Source organism: Symphalangus syndactylus, chromosome 5 (genome assembly GCF_028878055.3).
Source record: "Symphalangus syndactylus isolate Jambi chromosome 5, NHGRI_mSymSyn1-v2.1_pri, whole genome shotgun sequence".
Taxonomy (NCBI): domain Eukaryota; kingdom Metazoa; phylum Chordata; class Mammalia; order Primates; family Hylobatidae; genus Symphalangus; species Symphalangus syndactylus.
The window spans coordinates 20638660-20657167 of NC_072427.2; the positions used below are offsets into that span (position 1 = coordinate 20638660).

Sequence of the window (18508 nt, forward strand, 5' to 3'; positions counted from 1 at the left end):
CTAGCTTTTTGAGATGTATTTTCAGGCTTTTGCATTTCTAACAACTGGATGGCCCCACCTGGACCTGCCAACCAGTTCTGCGGCCCCCAATCAGGAGCTGACTCAGCAGAAGAGAACAGCTTCGACGCCCTATGATTTTATCCCCAAGCCAGCCAATTGGCACTGCCAATTCACTGGCCCCCTACCCACCAGATTATCCTTAAAAACTCTAATCCCTGAGTTTTCGAGGAAACTGATTTGAGTAATAATAAAACTCTGGTCTCCCGCACAGCCGGCTCTGCATGAATTGCTCTTTTTCCATTGCAATTCCCCTGTCTTGATAAATTGGCTCTGTCTAGGTAGCAGGCAAGGTGAACACATTGGGCGGTTACAAGCATGCTTTCTATGTCAGACAAAGGTCTTCATGATGGCATTGCCAGAGGTGTGGGAGGAAATAATTTAGAGAAAGGGGCTTCATGAAGACCGATGTGTGGCTGCAGCTTCTTTAGATAGAAGGAGTAGGCCGGGTGCAGTGGCTCAGGCCTGTAATCCCAGCACTTTGGGAGGCTAAGGAGGGCAGATCACTTGAGGCCAGGAGTTCGAGACCAGCCTGGCCAACATGGTGAAACCCTGTCTTTACTAAAAACACAAAAATTAGCCGGGTGTGGTGGCATGCGCCTGTAATCCTAGCTACGCGGGAGGCTGAGGCAGGAGAATTGCTGGAACCCGGGAGGCACAGGTTGCAGTGAGCCGAGATCGTACCACTGCACTCTAGCCTGGGCAACAGAGTGAGACTCCGTCTCAAAAAAAAAAAAACAAAAAAAACATGGAAGAAGCAGTGAGAGTCAGATTGTAGCAGGACGAGCTGCAGACAAAACTTCTCAGACACCGGGTTAAAGAAGGAAGGAGCTTTATTTAGCCAGGAGCTTCTGCAGACTTGCGTCTCAAAAGCTGAGCTCCCCAAGTGAACAATTCTTGTCCCTTTTAAGAGCTTACGACTCTAAGGTGGTCCACGTGAGAGGGTCGTCATCGATTGAGCAAGCAGGGGGTACATGACTGGGGGCTGCATGCACCGGTAATCAGAACAGAACAGAACAGGACAGGGATTTTCACAATGCTTTTCCATACAATGTCTGGAATCTATAGATAACATAACTGGTTAGGTCTGGGGTCGATCTTTAACTACCAGGCTCAGGGCGTGGCACTGGGCTGTCTGCCTGTGGATTTCATTTCTGCCTTTTAGTTTTCACTTCTTCTTTCTTTGGAGGCAGAAACTGGGCATAAGACAATATGAGGGGTGGTCTCCTCCCTTAAGATGGCTTCTATCTCAGGCAGTCACCACACTGTCACCAGGTGAAAACACGACACCTTTCCACCTCCTCCAGCTGCTGTCCCTGCCAGACCCAGCCCTCCTGCTCCTTTGTGTGCCCAGGGCCAGCAGTGACTCACCAGTGACCTTAATCCTGGCTGCTCCCCCAAGAAGGCAACCACTGACACCTGGCTCCTCCCTTGGGAACTGAAGTTGACAAAGCCACTTTTTGCCACTGCCTTGCCCTGAGTGGGTTCCATCTTTGGGGGGCTAGATTAAAAATTGAAGACTTGATTCAATAGATCCAACGCCAAGATCAGAATCTCCTAATTTTGTGGTGGTGGACACTATCTCTGAAGCTACATTGAGTTCATTCTGAATTCACTGGATAAATATTTATGGAGAGCTTCCAGGTCTGGAGATGAGGCCCTGCTCTCACGGGACTTATATTTTGGAAGAGGAGACAGTCAATCAAATCCCACTCCCCCCAAATAAAATTTATATCTGTGTATCTTATTGTCAATGCCCTCCATCAGAAACACCTGTAGTTGAACAACTTGAGCTTATTGTTGCGAGGGAGACCACACATGACGGGGTAACCATGGGGCATCTCAGTACAAGCGTGTTAAGAAGAACCTGTAATAGGATTTGGGCTTTGGTTGGGTGGCTTTGGAGAGGACCCAAGGAAGTAGGGATTTGCTCTGCATCAGCTGCCCTCAGAAAGCAGGGATAAGTCTGGGATAGGGTATCTTATCCAAAAGGACAGCAGACTAGAGTGAGGCTAAAGCTAGAATCAACCGAGAGGCAGCAGTCATTCATAGCCGCCGGAGGAGGAGGATGTTTGACACTTTGGGGCTTGGACAATGTTGGTGCTTTGACTGTGTTCAGACATGATGATGGAGTGGGCTCGTTTGTCTTGACCACTCATGATCACAGAGTGCTCTTTTCTTTTTTTTTTTAGATGGAGTCTTGCTCTTGTCACTCAGGCTGGAGTGCAATGGCGCAGTCTAGGCTCACTGCAACTTCTGCCTCCCGGGTTCAAGTGATTCTCTTGCCTCAGCCTCCTGAGTAGCTGGGATTACAGGTCCCTGCCACCACGCCCAGCTAATTTTTGTGTTTTTAGTAGAGACAGGGTTTCTCTATGTTGGCCAGGCTGGTCTTGAACTCCTGACCTCATGATCCACCCATCTTGGCCTCCCAAAGTGCTGGGATTACAGGTGTGAGCCACCGCGCCTGGCCAGAGTGCTCTTTTCTGATGCTGATGGTTGGGACATTGTTTATGTTCAACAGGAGAGCACCAAGGCCTAGCTATGCATGTAGGCCAGCTCCTTCCTGCCAGGGGTTGCCTCTCTCTCTCTCTCTCTGTTTCACTGTGTGTGTGTGTGTGTGTGTGTGTGTATGTGTATATACTTTCAGGTGGAAGTAAGTGCCTTGGAGATATGGACTAGGGTGAGGGACTGCCAGGAGTGGGGAATGTGGCTGCTTAAGGTGGTCAGGAGGGCCTAGGTGGCAAGGTGACATGTGAGCAGAAACCGGAAGGAAGTGGGGGAGGGAAGTGTGTGGCCGTCTGAAGGAGAGCGATCCTATAGAGCAACAAGGGCAAGGCCCTGAGCGGGAGTGGGCTTGGCCTGTTTGAGGCCTTGGAAAGGGATCAGTGGGTCAGGAGCAGAGCATGTCAGGGTCAGGAACAGGGAGGTGGGAGTTGATGTGTGACAGTGGCCCAGGCCAGACCAGGGCAGGCTTGTGGGCCAATGGTAGTCACTTTGGCCTTCACTCTGAGTGAGGTGGGAGCTACTGGTGGATTTCGAGGGGTAGACAGACTTAACGAAATTATCTTATAAAAAGATCCCTCTGGCTGCTGTGTTGAGAACAGATTCTATGGGAGCAGGGTGGAAGAGGGAGATGGTCTGGAGGCTGCCAAACGTCACAGAGGACAGACAATGACAGTGTCTCTAGACCAGCCTAGGGGTGGCAGTGGAAGTAGTAAGTACTCAGACTCAACACAGATTTCCTGATGGATTGGACATGGGGTAGGAGAGAATGACGCCAAGCTTCATCTTACAAAAGGAAAGACTGAGTTGTCCTTTCCTGAGATGGGGAAGCCCACATGGAGAGCAGCCATAGGAGCTCAGTGGAGACAGTTTGAGGGTAAGCTGCCCTAGACATGCACTGGAGATACCCAGAAAGCAGCTGCACCCATGGGCTTGGAGCTTATGGAGAAGGCGTGGTGGGAGCACAGAGTTGGCAGTTGCCAGTGCTTATATGAACATAAGGCATGGGCCTGGATGAAATCACCTAAAGGGTGTAGATAGGGAAGGGAATAGGTCTTCTTATCTCCCTATGCGCCCTACGCTCGCTTCCTGGGCACTCCAATATTTGTAGGTCTGAGAAGTGAGGAGGAATCAGCAGAGGAGACTAAAAAGAACATCTGAGAAGGTAGAAAGAAAACCAAGAGGCCGGGCGAGGTGGCTCACGCCTGTAAGCCCAGCACTTTGGGAGGCCAAGGTGGGTGGATCACCTGAAGTCGGGAGTCTGAGACCAGCCTGACCAACATGGAGAAACCCCGTCTCTACTAAAAATACAGAATTAGCCAGGCGTGGTGGTGCATGCCTGTGATCCCAGCTACTCCAGAGGCTGAGGCAGGAGAATCGCTTGAACTCGGGAGGCAGAGGTTGCGGTGAGCCGAGATCGCACCATTGCATTCCAGCCTGGGCAACAAGAGCGAAACTCCATCTTAAAAAAAAAAAAAGAACCAAGAATTTGATCATCTATTAACAAATATATATTAAATTCTATACATCATCCCAGAATTTCTGAGACTTCAGATTCTGGGTCACCAGGAATACTAGCTAGATGGCAATGCTGGGAGGAAGGTATTGGTAAGGACTCTTGGTGAACAACAGGCATCTATCTATTCTTCCCTCTTCCTTGTTAACAGAACCCTGACTTTGAGGAGGTGATGTACTAACATAAAAGTCTACATTTCCCAGCTGCTCTTGCAGGTGGGAAAACTAAATTCTGTCCATAAACAAAAGTGTTGTGTGGGACTTCTGCAGTCTGCATAAATAGAGCTAACCAGGCTGGAAGACACACATCTCATGCTTTTCTGCCATGATTCCTTCCTACTGTCTGGGATATAGATGTTAGAGTTGGAGCCCTAGCAGCCATCTTGGACTATGGGGCAACCTTGCAAATGGGAACCAAGCATTACAGATGAAGGAATAAAAATATAGTGGCCTGTGTTTCTGACAACTGTGGAGTTGCCAACAAGGGATAGCTTAACTTTAGATTTCTTTTGCATAAGCAAGAAACTTCTATCTTGTTTCAGTCACAGTTAATTTTGGGTTTTCTGTCATATGCAGTAAAAACTAATTCTAACGGATATGAGATTTATTCACAGTATTTCAAAACTGTGTAGACAACTTTGATGCAGCCCCAAGAGTTCTGAGATGAATTCATGGTCCCTGCCCTCCCAGAACTCCCTGCACAGCAGGTGGACTAGGTAAGCAGGCCATTACAACACTGGCTGGTAAGGGCTGTGTTGACGGTAATGCTCCAGGGTCCGTAATAGATGGCAAGGCATACTTCCTTTCTTCCTCTCATCTTCTTTCAAATCGTACCTAAATTCTATTAACTCCACACGTGTTCTTGGTCTGATTTTGTCCCATTGCTTATACTGTATTTGATTTTAATATATTCTAGTACCTAATTTAAGCCTTGGAGTTGAAGAGAGGAAAAATTATAATGTGGACCAGATTTTACGGGGCGGTTGGCACTTATAATTTTACAGCGAACCTGCATAGAATAATAAGCAACAGTTATAAACTTGCCAAGAATCAATTTTGCATGTGGAGCTTCATTCAACCAACAATTCTATAAACACTCTAGCGCCAGAAAATCGAGAGGATAAAACTACAAATATGATCTCTGTCATTTCCTTAATGAAGCAATTACTTTGATGCTAATGTGTTGGAGCTGGTTCCTTCCCACAGGTTCATGGTCTCGCTGACTTCAGGAATGAAGCTGTGGACCTTCCCGGTGAGTGTTACAGCTCTTAGAGGTGGTGTGGACCCAAAGAGTGAGCAGCAGAAAGATTTACCGTGGAGAGCAAAAGAACAAAGCTCCCACAGCGTGGAAAGGGACCCAAGTGGGTTGCTCCTCCTGGCTGGGGGTGGCCAGCTTTTATTCCCTTATTTGACCCTGTCCATGTGCTGCTGATTGGTCCATTTTACAGAGTGCTGATTGGTCCATTTTACAAACCTCTAGCTAGTCACAGAGCGCTGATTGGTGCATTTCTACAGAGCACTGATTGGTATATTTTACAAACCTCTACCTAGCTACAGAGCGCTGATTGGTGTGTTTTACAATCCTCTTGTAATACAGAAAGTTTCTCCAAGTCCCCACTGGACCCAGAAGTCCAGCTGGCTTCACCTCTCACTAACTTTTCTCTTCGGAAGGCACCTTAACAGTGCATTTGGCAAGCTTCTTACCTCTGGCCAATACTATTCATAAATATCAGAACCCTGGTGCCTTAGATGCCAGCAGATCCGGGCCAAATGGAAGCACAAATCTATATTGAGCACTTACTACATGCCAGGCCTATTCCATATGTTATCTTAATCTTTCCCATACCCCTGCAAGAAAGGTTTTAGAATCCTCTTCACCAGTAAGAACCAGACACCAGAGAGTCGGAGCCATCTGCTTCAGTCCTACCCAGCTCTTGAGGGGCAGGGCGGGGCTTCAAACCCAGAACATCAAACTGTTCCCCAAAAATGCCTTCCCTGGTGGTATCTTCTCATCATCTCCCAGTCTTTTAACCCTGGCATATCTGTCCTGTCTAAGCAGCTTTCTACCCAGGGGCTCCATTTCCCAGGTTCCACCAGTCACAATCCTATCCCCTCTCCCAAATCTTTGTACACTTTCTTAAACCTTCCTTGCACCTCCCACCTCCACCTCCGTCAGAGTGACCTCTGCTTCCTGGGAATTTCCCCGCCCCAGGCTTGGCTCTTTCGTTCTTATCACTTTCTATGCTTTACCTTTTGTATCCTTAAGCAACCTACTTGAATTACCGATTTTCATTGGGAGGGAGAAAAGAGAGGACATTTACTGCGCACTCATTTGTCTGGGAGTTTGTCTCCTTTAATCCCCCAAATAATCCGATGAGGAGTTTTTATCTGCCGCTTTACGGATGAGATTGGACACACACAACAAGCTGAAGTAGTAGTCAGGAGGGAAAAGGACGAGGAATCACAAACCGTTCTCCCCCTCCAAGACGAGTGCATGGTGTGGGCGTCCAGGACACGTTCCTGGGAGAAATTATTGGATGGATGGATGAATGAATGAATTCATATTTAAAGTCTGGCTTACGAAAGGAGTTTAGTGAGAAATGACACAGAGAAGAGAGCTGAAATACCCCGAAAAATACAGATTTCAAGTACAGGTGGGGTTTGGAGGCTGCAGAAAGTCCCAAACATTCAAACAAGCCCAGAGTGAAAGAAAGGGTTTCATTAACACTCGGGCAACTACAACTGTGGCTCTGCAGAGTCTAAAGAGATCTACAACACTTGTGACCCGAACACAAAAGAGGCATATGCAATCTACAGTGCTCCCTCTGGAAAGCTCTAGAACACCGTCGCGTTTTGTTCCCAAACTTGGGCCGCGGGGGTGGGCAGGCGCCTGTCTCTTTAAGAATCTGGTCGAAGTCCTTTTCCTCGCCCCGCCCCGCCCCCGGCCCCCCTCCCCGTCACCGGGCCCCCTCCCACCTCGGTGCCGGCGCGGCCTGGGGCCCACCCCCTTCTTCTCTGCGGCTGCACTGAAGGGCTCGGCTGCCCATCCGTCACAGAGGCGATGCCTCTGATTGGCTGCTGCGCTTCGGGCCGGGAGGCGGGGCGGGAAGGCCGGAGAAACTAGTTTGTTGGCGGCGCCTAGGCTGTACCGCAGCGGGAGCGTTTTTGGCTGTGGAGAGCCGGCCGACGGGAGCCGCGGCGGAGCCTGTTGAGCTCGCGCGGGCGGCCAGGAGTGGTCTCTGAGGCGGCGGCGGCGGCGGGGATCGCCTCCGGCAGTGAGTACCCAGGCCGAGCTGGGGCGCCGTGCTCTGGCCACAGCACCCGCGCCCCCGCTCTCTGCGCTGGGGCTCACCACCCCGGGCCGGGCCGGGACCAAGCGTTTGGAGCCCCCGCGGGACTGCGTGTCCCGGGAGGAGCCCGCGCGGCTGGGGCAGGGGCCCTGGGACAATGGTGGGGAGCGGCGGCCGGCCGGCACCCCGCGGCTCCGCGAGGGAATTCGCCGAGAGCTCTGCGCGAGGGAATGAATTGTTTGGCAAATGGATGTTGCGCGCGGGAGCCGCTACTCTTTCCCCAGGGAGTGGTTGATTCATTGAGTCCGCAGACTCCCTTTTTAAAAAATTACTATTGATCCTGGAAAGAGAGACTGCTTGTCTTTGAGGATGCGACCGGCGATGCCCCTCGCGTCGAACGCCCAGGCCGGATGGCTGCCTGCCCGGCGCAGAGCGAGGGCCCGGGGTTCACAAGGGGAGGGTCTGCGCGGGCCTGGCCGCGGAGCCCCGGGCCGTTCACGTTCCTCCTGCCAGGGTCCCTCGTTTCGGTTTGCAGAACTGTCCAGCGGCAGAGAAAGGTCGCACTCGAAGGCACACCCACCTGTCCACCTGGGTGGCGGCCAGCCTGGCAGGTCCAGGGCAAGCCCTCCAGCCTGACTCTAATTCCCACACTTTCCCTGGATCCGAGACACCACCGCGCGATGTTACGCCCCCACTCCCCCCCTGTCTCTTTCGTAGTTGCTTTAGAAGCTTTTCTTTTGGGGGATTGTGCCCGGGAGATACCAGATACTTTTTTTGTGTTGCTGCTCTAAGCCCCCAAAGTGCATTCCCATTGTCTTTGAACAAAGAAACATCTCTCTAGAGGCCTGACCCAACGAACTGTGGGTGAGGGGGCGGACCCAGGCCCCTGCAGATTTAATCTGGACGCTCTTGGATCCTGCTGGATCCCGGTGGCTTTGACCTTGGGGAAGGTGGGCTGGGCTTTGACTCTACTCGGTAGTCAGGGCAGAGAATGCCAGGTGTCTGGACCATTTGGTTGCACTCTATCGGCCCAATAGAGGGAGGGAGGGAAGGAAGTTAGCAGTGGCCACCAGGAGAGGAGGCAGGATCCCACGGTCTGTATCCTGGACCAGGTTCCAGTGACCGTGATGGGGCCAAGCCCTTTGGGACCTTGGGCCCCAGTCTCCCCATTCATAGGAGGAACTGATGCTCAGTGTGCTGATCTGAGCTGTGAGGATTCCTGGCATGTTGGTGAAGGCTTGCGTGGGGATCTAGGGAAGAGTAGGACACAAAGTCTACCCCACCTCAGGGTCCATTTGGTGTCCCAAGACCGGAGGCCCTCGGGTCCACAAGCTGTGCCTGTGAAGGTTGACCGGAGTCAGTCTTTTTCCGGTCTGGCAGCTATTTCAGTTTTGAGTCATTTGTCAGGCAGTGATTCCACGGAGGTTGATAAAAGGGAGGTAGAAATGGAAGACACCTTCATCCTGGGGCCTTGGGCTGCAGTTGGATTTATGTATGTGGCGCGGAGAGAAGAGCGGTGGGCAAGTTGTATGCTCTACATCGGAAGCAGGTTCTGCAGCCCTATGCCCCTTAATAGCGTTTTAAATCTGCGGGCACCCCGTGTGGGCAGAAGAGAGCAGGAAGAAAAGAGAACAATTACCCAGTGAAAGCAAGCTTGGTTCGTCCCGTCTATCACTTGGGCGGGGGCAGGGGGGAAGGATAGGATGAGTGAGAGTGTTATTTAGTGGATGGTTTCTGATTGATTGATTCATTCATTCATTCATTCATTCATTGTTTGAACAGACTTGATTGGGCACCTGCTGTGTGCCAGGCCCTGGGTTAGGTGCTGGAGACTCTTCCTTTAGTGAGCATCTAGATGAGGGAGTGCTGGCATATGGATTAGGGGCCCTGACACATCGTAGTGATAGAGGCAGCAAGAGGAAAGGAGACTCAGGTGGGCAAGGCTTCCTGGGGAGAGGATGCCTTGACTAAGATGAGAAAGGCACGTCATAGCCCAGATTCCAGGTGTGGGGCAGCCACCTTTCTCCTGTTGCTCACCCACACTTCTCCCAGAGGCCAATTCATTGCCAACCCCAAGATAGTCACAGGTTGAGGCCATGGAGAATGCAAGTGGGAGGTGGTAGAAGGTTTGCTGTCGTCCGTAGTGTCTGGCCGCACAGTCAGCCGTCCAGCGCATTTGCAGGAAGCTGGATGGCTTCTGGATGCAGCCTCTCTTCTCTGGGGGTCCTGGGAGAACCTACCCACCTGGTCCCAAAGACCAGCCTATTGTCTGAGCCCCTAGTCGCTCTGTACCAGCAGGCAGTGTAGGCATAGCCTGGTCAGTGTGGGCAGAGCTGGCACAAGAAAACAAAGTGGCCAGACACAAATGAATTGGTTGATTGAGATGCTGGTTTTCATCTAATGTGGTAAATTTAATAATTTAATTGCCTCAGCCAGCCAAGGCTGTTGAAGCATTTTCCTCACCAGGAAACACTTAGTTGGAACAAGCTCGGGGTAGAGGAGGGAGGTGCAGGGGAGGAGGGAGGAGGGAGAACTTAAGCATCCACAGCTTTCAGTCACAGCATCCCAACAGGACTTATCAATCAGCAGCTATCCCCAGCTGATGGAAGTCAGCCCAGCCCCTACAGTAGGTTCCAGCCCCTTTCCTGGACCACCTCATTGCTGTACCAACCTAAAGCTGTCAAAAGCTGTTACCTGTCATCTTCAAGACATCATCATCCCATACTGCCTCCAGGTCCTTCTGGGGCTGTTCGGAGCTGGGGAAGGGGTGCTGTGGGATTAGGTGGGGAAGCGAAGGGGTTTAGGGATAGGAAGGGCTCCCTGTTAAGTCCTTTTAACACAGGAGCAGTGGAAAGAGCACGGGATTTGGCACCAGACTGGGGTTCAAATGCTGTGGGTCTGTGATCAAGTTCCTTAACCTCATTGAGCATTGTTAGCTTTTTTCAGGGATATGGTGAAAGTTAACCACCATACTATGCAGAATCCCCTAGAATGGGGTCTGGCACCAAGTGGGTGTCAGTCATGCCGGGCTCCCCTTTCCGTTTTTTGTTTTTGTTCTCTGGGTGCAGAATTGAGGTTGGGTGCTTGTTGCTCTGCAGCTGACTTGCAGCCCTCCCCTGAGTCCTCAGTCACCTCCCCCCACCCCCCACCCCCTACCTCTCTTGCCACTCTTTCTTACTGCTAAACCTTTCCTTCCAAGCCCTGTCCCAGCACCCTGTTGGATGATAAACAATAGGTGTGTGTGGCTTATTGACCTTTTTTTCTTTTGAGAAGGAGTCTTGCTCTGTCGCCCAGGCTGGAGTGCAATGGTGCCATCTTGGCTCACTGCAACTTCAGCCTCCTGGGTTCAAGCGATTCTCCCACCTCAGCCTCCTGAGTAGCTGGGATTACAGCACATACCACTATGCCTGGCTAATTTTTGTATTTCTGTAGAGACAGGGTTTCTCCATGTTGTCCAGGCTGGTCTTGAACGTTCTCCTGACCTCAGATGATCTGCCTGCCTCAGCCTCCCAAAGTGCTGAGATTACAGGCATGAGCCACTGTGCCTGGCCTTTTTTTTTTTTTGAGACGGAGTCTTACTCTATCACCCAGGCTGGAGTGCAGTGGTGCGATCTCAGCTCACTGCAACCTCCACCTCTCGAGTTCAAGCAGTTCTCTGCCTCAGCTTCCCTAGTAGCTGGGATTACAGGCACCCGCCACCATGCTCAGCTAATTTTTGTATTTTTAGTAGAGACGGGGTTTCACCATGTTGGCCAGGCTGGTCTTGAACTCCTGACCTCGTGATCCACCCGCTTCGGTCTCCCAAAGTGCTGGGATTACAGGTGTGAGCCACCGCACCTGGCCTTTTTTTTTTTTTTTTTTAATGGCAGCTCTGGGGTCTCAGAAATCAATTTCATTGAGAAATTGCACCATATTTTCTGCAAATACATAAAAATCTTCCCAGCCATACTTTTCTCCCACGTGGTCTCCTGTGCCCTGAGTTGGGTACAGAGTCTGTATGAGGCTCACCTGGGCCACTTCTTGTTTCAACGTGACCAAGGCCTGAGGCCAACTCCATCTCTTCACCATCCCATAGCTAGAACCCTCAGACCTGGAACCTGTTGGCAGAAAGAGCACTTGAGTCGGAGTAGGGGAGTCCTGCTTGGCCCCTGCTTGCCTGTGTGACTCCATGCAGGTTCCCCTACCCCTGTGAGCCTCAATTTGCTCTCCTGTATAATACTTCTACTAAATGTTTTGCTATGAAATTTCAAAAGTTCTTGCAAGCTCTGGTGTTCAGCAGTTTTATAAGGCTTGAGTTACTTGCTTAGCCTTTCTGGTCAGGAAGAGCTTGAGCAGCCAGTACAGTACAGAGGGGTCAATTTAGAAGTCAGGAATGGACCGGGCGCAGTGGCTCACCCCTGTAATCCCAGCACTTTGGGGGCCGAGGCGGGTGGATCACCTGAGGTTGGGAGTTTGAGACCAGCCTGACCAACATGGAGAAACCCCTTGTCTACTAAAAATACAAAATTAGCTGGGTGTGGTGGCACATGCCTGTAATCCCAGCTACTTGGGAGGCTGAGGCAGGTGAATCACCTGAACCGGGAGGCGGAGGTTGCAGCGAGCCGAGATTGCACCATTGCACTCCAGCCTGGGCGACAAGAGCGAAACTCCGTCTCAACAACAACAAATATAGAAGTCAGGAATGGGGTGCTAGTTCCAGCTCTACCTTGGATGTGTGCTGTGGGAATTGGGCAAGTTACTTTCTCTGGGATCTAGTTGTTTCACCTGTAGAATGAGAGGGGTGACGTAGGCAAGCTCCTAGTTTCCTGAAGACTCGATTCAGATTTTCCCAGTAACTCCAAAGGGCCGGGGCTATTCTTGAGCCTCCAGCAGTTCCCTGTCCCTGCCCACTGCCTCAGAGTTTGGGGCCTCCTGTGAAGGGGCTGGTGGAGACGGAAGACTGCATCAGGGGAGCACCATGCTGGGCTTAGGGGAGCAGGCGTGGGCTCAAAGGAAGGTGGTGTGTGGGTTACTCATTTCTCAAGGCCGCTGCTCTGACTGGTCATGGGCAGGGAGCTGGGCAGCAGTTTGTGGGAGCACCAGGATGACCCCCTCTGGAATGGCTAGGGTGAGACTTCCCTGGTGGGATGTCCCTTGGGCACGGAGCCAGGGCCACCTCCCAGCAGAGAGTTGGACAACGAGCTTTGAGGAGCAAGGGAGATCTTGGGCAAATTAGCTGGATGTGTTGGCAGGCGCCTATAATTCCAGCTACTTGGGAGGCTGAGGCAGGAGAATCGCTTGAACCCCGGAGGCAGAAGTTGCAGTAAGCCGAGATTGCGCCATGGCACTGCAGCCTGGGCAACAGAGTAAGAGTCTGTCTTAAAAAAAAAAAAAAAAAGGGGGGGGATCTCGAGGGAGCCCAGCGGGGCAGGAGGAGGCGGCTGAGCACTAGCCTGCAAGACCAGTTGGATGGCTCCTCCCACGGGGGAGCAGGGCTGAGCAGGCCGTGGGAGCGAGCGCTGTGCCTGCTGCCACCAGCCCAAGGGCCACATTCACCTTAGGTGTCACTCCCCACCCACCTCTGCCAGGAGGAGCCTTCCACCATCAGCCGAGTGGTGAGGAGTAGGATGCAGGGAAAGGATGGAGACAAAAAAGCCTTGCTTACATTTTTTGCCTGTTCCCATTGGGCCCCCAAGGAGAGGCTGACTACAGATCCATCTAGGCTGAGCAGAATTAATTTCCTAATTAAGATAAGGAGAAGCTTTGCTCATTCAAACTCCAGGACAAGCTGCCAGCCAGGTTTGCTGTTGGCCAGGCCAGTTTGTCTGAGAGGAGTGAGGGCCAGGAAATGGAGGAGCTCTTTTTCTAGAAAACCATGATGATTCCGTCCATTGTCCGGAGTTCATGTTCTGCACCCTAGCTGGGCTTGTGAGATCTTGGCAGCAAGTCCCTTAACCTGTGAACGCCTTTGTTATTCACAGGCTTGGAAATCTGAGGGAGAAAGGTACCCAGCTCTGTTCATACAACAAACATTTATTTAGTTTTCTGAATGGCTTGCCCTGGACTAGAAGCTGAGGAAAGAAAGTCAGGTTCAAAGAGCTCTTGCTTGGGAGCTCAGCGTCTGATGTGGGAGGCAGACAGGCAGGTATGGCACAGCGCTAGGGTCTCAATAGGGGGCATGTTGAGAGTCTGCCTCAGTTTCCTCGTTGATAAGGTGAGGAAGTGGACTGTTGGTTTCCTCATTTCAAATGTGTCCAGGGAATTTTTTTTTCCCCCGTCTGTTCTCTGCCAGGCTCTGGGATTCAGTGGAGAACAAGGCAAGGTCGTCCCCGATCCCCTCCTGATCCCACATTCAGCTGAGGGAGGCAGACAACAGACTGACAAAAATATGCAGCTGCAGAGGAAGTGGACAGGGAGGTGTGGGAAGATGGTCAAGTGAGGATGCCCTCCGAAGAGGGGTCAAGGAAGGCCTCTCTGGGGTGGTGACATTTGAGCCAGCCATGGGAGGATCAGAGAAAGGCGTGCCAGGTGGGGAGCACAGCTCGTGCAAAGGCTGGGCCTGTGTGGGCTGCGGACAGAGACACCATGAGGCACAGCGAGGCACCACACCCTGCCATTCTGCAGTCCTCTGGTGCAGGGGGAGACTGAGGATAACATTGTCCTCTTTCATTTTATTGTTTTTCTCTGATTTAAATAATATATCAGTGTATTTCCTTTTTTTTTTTTTTTTTTTTTTTTTTTTAGATCTAGTTTCCCTCTCATTGCCCAGGCTGGAGTGCGGTGGCGGGATCTCAGCTCACTGCAACCTCCGCTTCCTGGGTTCAAGCGATTCTCCTGCCTCAGCCTCCCAAGTAGCTGGGATTACAGGCGCAAGCCACCACACCCAGCTAGGATTTCCTTTATAAATGAAAAATATAGGAAAAGATGGAGCACAGTGTGAGGGTCCATCCCCTCTTTTGTGTCTGTCCACAGATGGGTGCATACCCTTCTAGTCCTCCGTTGTATGTGCAGATTTTGCATTTACATAATTTGAAACATACTCAATACTCTACAACTTAATACCACTTAATGTGTGGTGGAGCTCTATTTCACAGTGTCATCATATTCCACACTGCAGCCAAACCATCATTTCCTCTCATTGTGTCCTAAGGAGAGACTTTAGGTCATGCCTCATTTTCCCTGTATGATCAATGAAATCTTGTGTGTCCTTCATCATGCATCTTTATGAGCAAGTGTGATTATTTTAAATTTTCATTGTCAAAGCCAAATGCCCTTTGCAAAGACATCCAGTTTACTGTCCCACTAATAATAGTGCCTGAGTGCCCATTTCTCTACAGCCTCACCACATTTTTTTTTTTTTTTTTTTTTTTTGAGACTGAGTTTCACTCTTGTCACCCAGGCTGGAGTGCAATGGGGTGATCTCAGCTTATAGCAACCTCCGCCTCCCGGGTTCAAGCGATTCTTCTGCCTCAGCCTCCCAAGTAGCTGGGTTTACAGGCAAGCCCCACCATGCCCAGCTAATTTTGTATTTTTAGTAGATACTGGGTTTCTCCATGTTGGCCAGGCTGGTCTCAAACTCCTGACCTCAGGTGATCTGCCTGCCTCGGCCTCCTGAAGTGCTGGGATTACAGGCGTGAGCCACTGCGCCCAGCTCCCAAATTTTTGATGTTATCTGCATTTTTAGTTTTAGCTAATGTGATGGGCTGGGGGGGCGGGTGGAATCTCATTGTTCCATTACAAAAAAAAAGTTTATTCAGGCTTTGTGCTTTGATTCTAGTCCACTTTTGTCTTTCCAGAAGATCAAAGTTTATTGATTGCTGGTTCTGCCTCTTATTGGTCTCCTGACCTCAGCTGGGGACTCATCTGTGAAATGAGGCCCTTTAATCTCTGCCCGCCCCTGCCCCCCACTAGGCTGCTGTATTTTTTGCATGGGAAAACATTCCTGAAAGTTCATTTTATGCTGAAAAGCTCTGCAAACATGAAGAGGCGTGGTTTTTACTAGCGAAATGGAAATATCTGGAACATTTGAGTGAATTCAGGTGTTTCTAAACAGCCAGCAGATCCAGGGGAGGAGCTGGGGTGACTTTAGCCATGTGCAGCAGAGCTGGCCTTAGGTGGGAGGTGTCTGCCTTTTGTCCCAGAGATGCACGGGGCCTTACCTGGCTGAGAGAGCCATCTGGCTGGGCTTGAGAGCTCTTCACAGAGGACTGGCCCAGTCAATGATCTGTCACCTGTCTGCAGGAATAAAGAAATGAGCCAGGAGGGCAGAGAGAGTTCCCTAGCTGGTCCAGAGAAAGGCCCAGAAAGGGGCAGTGGCCACCACAGACTAAACCCTGTGTTTACTTGCCTGTGCGGTCCCAGGAGGCATCAGGCCCCATGATAGAGGAGCCGGGGAACTGCTGACCATGGCCTGGGCCCCAGAGGAATTCATTACTGCTGGGTACCTGGGGACGTTTTGGCCAGGCTCTCCCCACCCTTCAGGAAGCAACATCCAGGTTTGGCCATGATTTCCCTGCTGCCTTGGAGATGACTCAGAACCAAGCTCCAGAGGAGGCTCCTGTGATCCCAGCCAGCCTGACATACTTGGAACAGTCTCAGGGACAGATGTAGGTAGGGGGAAGGGAGAGGGTAACCAAGGGGACAATGGGACCCTCAAAGGGCTTTGGTAGGGAGGCCTCCTGCCTTTATACCTCTGCAGCTAGTGAGCAGGAGAAGGGAAAGGGGAGAGGCCTCGCTGAAAGCAGTGTTTGCATTTATTAGACACCTCCTGATTCTGAGAGTTGGGTGTTTCATTAAGAGAGTAAGGGAAACATCTCACTCTAGAGCTGGTTTTGCATGGTCCTCCTGGGGCAGGGGGGGTGAGTCGGCTGCCCTTGCTGGGCTCCTGTCCCACTACCATTGTGAGCGCAGCTTGAAGGCATTTTGCTGAGTTGGAGTGAGGTCGAATCACCAGGTTTCTTTTCAGGCATCAACTGGTATATCTGTGTTGCAGGAAGTTGCAGTTGCTATTTTTACCACTCCAACCAGGACTTTTTACTGGGAGGTACAATTACAAGCAAAATGCCAGGGTTTGGCTGGTTAGCTAAGCCCCGGGAGGCTGCTGTGGGCTGAGGCAGGGGCCACTGCACATGGTCCTTGCTGTGTTGTACAAAACAAGACACGTTTGCATGTGGACACACACCTACCCTGGTTGCTGGGCGGCTTTGTCCGAACCACTTCCTGTGCCTGGAGTTTCCTCTAGGTGGAAAAAAGGACTTTGCTGGGTTTTGCTCAGATAATTGTACCTGGCTGCCAGGGCAGCTCCAAAGCTGTAAGCATTGTAGTTCTGACTGCCCAGGAGGTTGAAACTTTGTTAAATGAAATTGAGAACCTACTCTATACTACCCACTCTGCTAAGGACCAGGATATAGAAATACATCAGTTGGCCGGGTGCAGTGGCTCACGTCTATAATCCCAGCACTTTGGGAGGCTGAGGCAGGCAGATCATGAGGTCAGGAGATCGAGACCATCCTGGCTAACATTGTGAAACCTCGTTTCTACTAAAAATACAAAACATTAGCCAGGTGTCGTGGTGGGCGCCTGTAGTCCCAGCTACTCAGGAGGCTGAGGCAGGAGAATGGTGTGAACCCAGGAGGCGGAGCTGGCAGTGAGCCGAGATCGTACCACTGCACTCCAACCTGGGTGACAGAGTGAGACACTGTCTCAGAAAAAAAAAAAAAAAGAAATACATCAGTCTCTGCTCTCTGGCATCACATGTCTAGGAATTGAAAATGCAGAAAGCGTGAGTTGTCTCTGCACCTTTTGGGTGATTACCTGGTGTGTTTTTAATATCTATGCATTATGACTAGAGGCCAGGTGGGGCTTATATTGGTTTCTATTGCAGCATAACACATCATCACAGGCTTAGTGGCTTAATGAGTACCTACTGATTAGTGCACAGTTGTGTAGGCTGGAAGTCTGGGCTGGCCTGACTGGCTTCTCTACTTAGGGTCTCACAAGTCCAAAATCAGGGTGCAACTGGACTGGGCTCTTGAGGCTCTGGTGAACAATCTGCTTCCAGGCTCAGGTTTTTGGCAGAATCGAGTTCCTTATGGTTGTAGGACTGAGGTCAGTCCCCATTTCCTTGCTGGCTGCAGCTGGGTTCCAATCTCAGTGCCCTCCATCTTCAAACCTGTAGTGATGTGTCAGATCCTTTCTTGCTTTGAATCTCTGACTTTTACTTTTCGGACCAGCTGGAGAAAACTCTGCTTTTTTTTTTTTTTTTTTGAGACTGAGTTTCACTCTTGTTGCCTGGGCTGAGTGCAATGGCGCAACCTCAGCTCACTGCAACCTCTGCCTCCCAGGTTCAAGCAGTTCTCCTGCCTCAGCCTCCTGAGTAGCTGGGATTACAGGTGTGTGCCACCATGCCTGGCTAATTTTTTGTATTTTTAGTAGATACGGGGTTTCATCATGCTGGCCAGGCTGGTCTCGAACTCCTGACCTCAGGTGATCCGCCTGCCTTGGCCTCCCAAAGTGCAGGGATTACAGGCATGAGCCACCGTGCCCGGCCAACTCTGCTTTTAAGGGGCTTATTGACTAGATCAGGCTCACCCAGATAATCTCCCTTCTTTAAGATCAACCGATTGATCAGTAACACCATTAATTACCTATGTAGCACACATTAATTAGATTTGAAAATCTCTGTCATGATCACAGGAATCAGGCCCACATCCATGGACCTGCATCAATAACAATATTATCAATAACAGCAACTCTCATGAATCAAGCAAAATTTGTGTCCCACCATGCTACACTCTTTACATGTATTCTCTCTTAATTCTGAGGATGGTACCTCGAGGTCGGGACAGTTATTTTCACCCGTTTTTCAGATGAGAAAACTGAGTCTCAGAGAATTTCAGTATCTTGGACCAGTTTTACAGGTAGCAATGGCAGTGCTGGGATTTGAAACCGGGGACTCTTAGCATCTAACCTTCCTGGTAGGCTGCCCAGGGTTGGTATCTGCAATTCGCTTTGTATGATTTATGGAACACCATCCAGAAAAGAGTTAAGGTTTGCTCTTTCCCATCTAGCTTTTAAAATTCTTTTTTTTTTTTTTTTGAGATGGAGTCTTGCTCTGTCACCCAGGCTGGGGTGCAGTGGTGCGATCTCAGCTCACTGCAACCCGC

At 50.7% G+C, this 18508-nt stretch overlaps 1 protein-coding gene across 1 annotated transcript in view; it reads left to right on the forward strand.

The window, feature by feature from the left end:
* The first annotated feature begins 7174 nt into the window (after positions 1 to 7174).
* Positions 7175 to 18508, forward strand: part of KLHL25 (kelch like family member 25) — a 38501-nt gene continuing 27167 nt past the window's right edge. The window contains exon 1 of the mRNA XM_055277335.2: positions 7175 to 7349. The gene's annotated coding sequence lies outside the window, so the exon portion shown is untranslated. The remainder of the gene's footprint in view (positions 7350 to 18508) is intronic.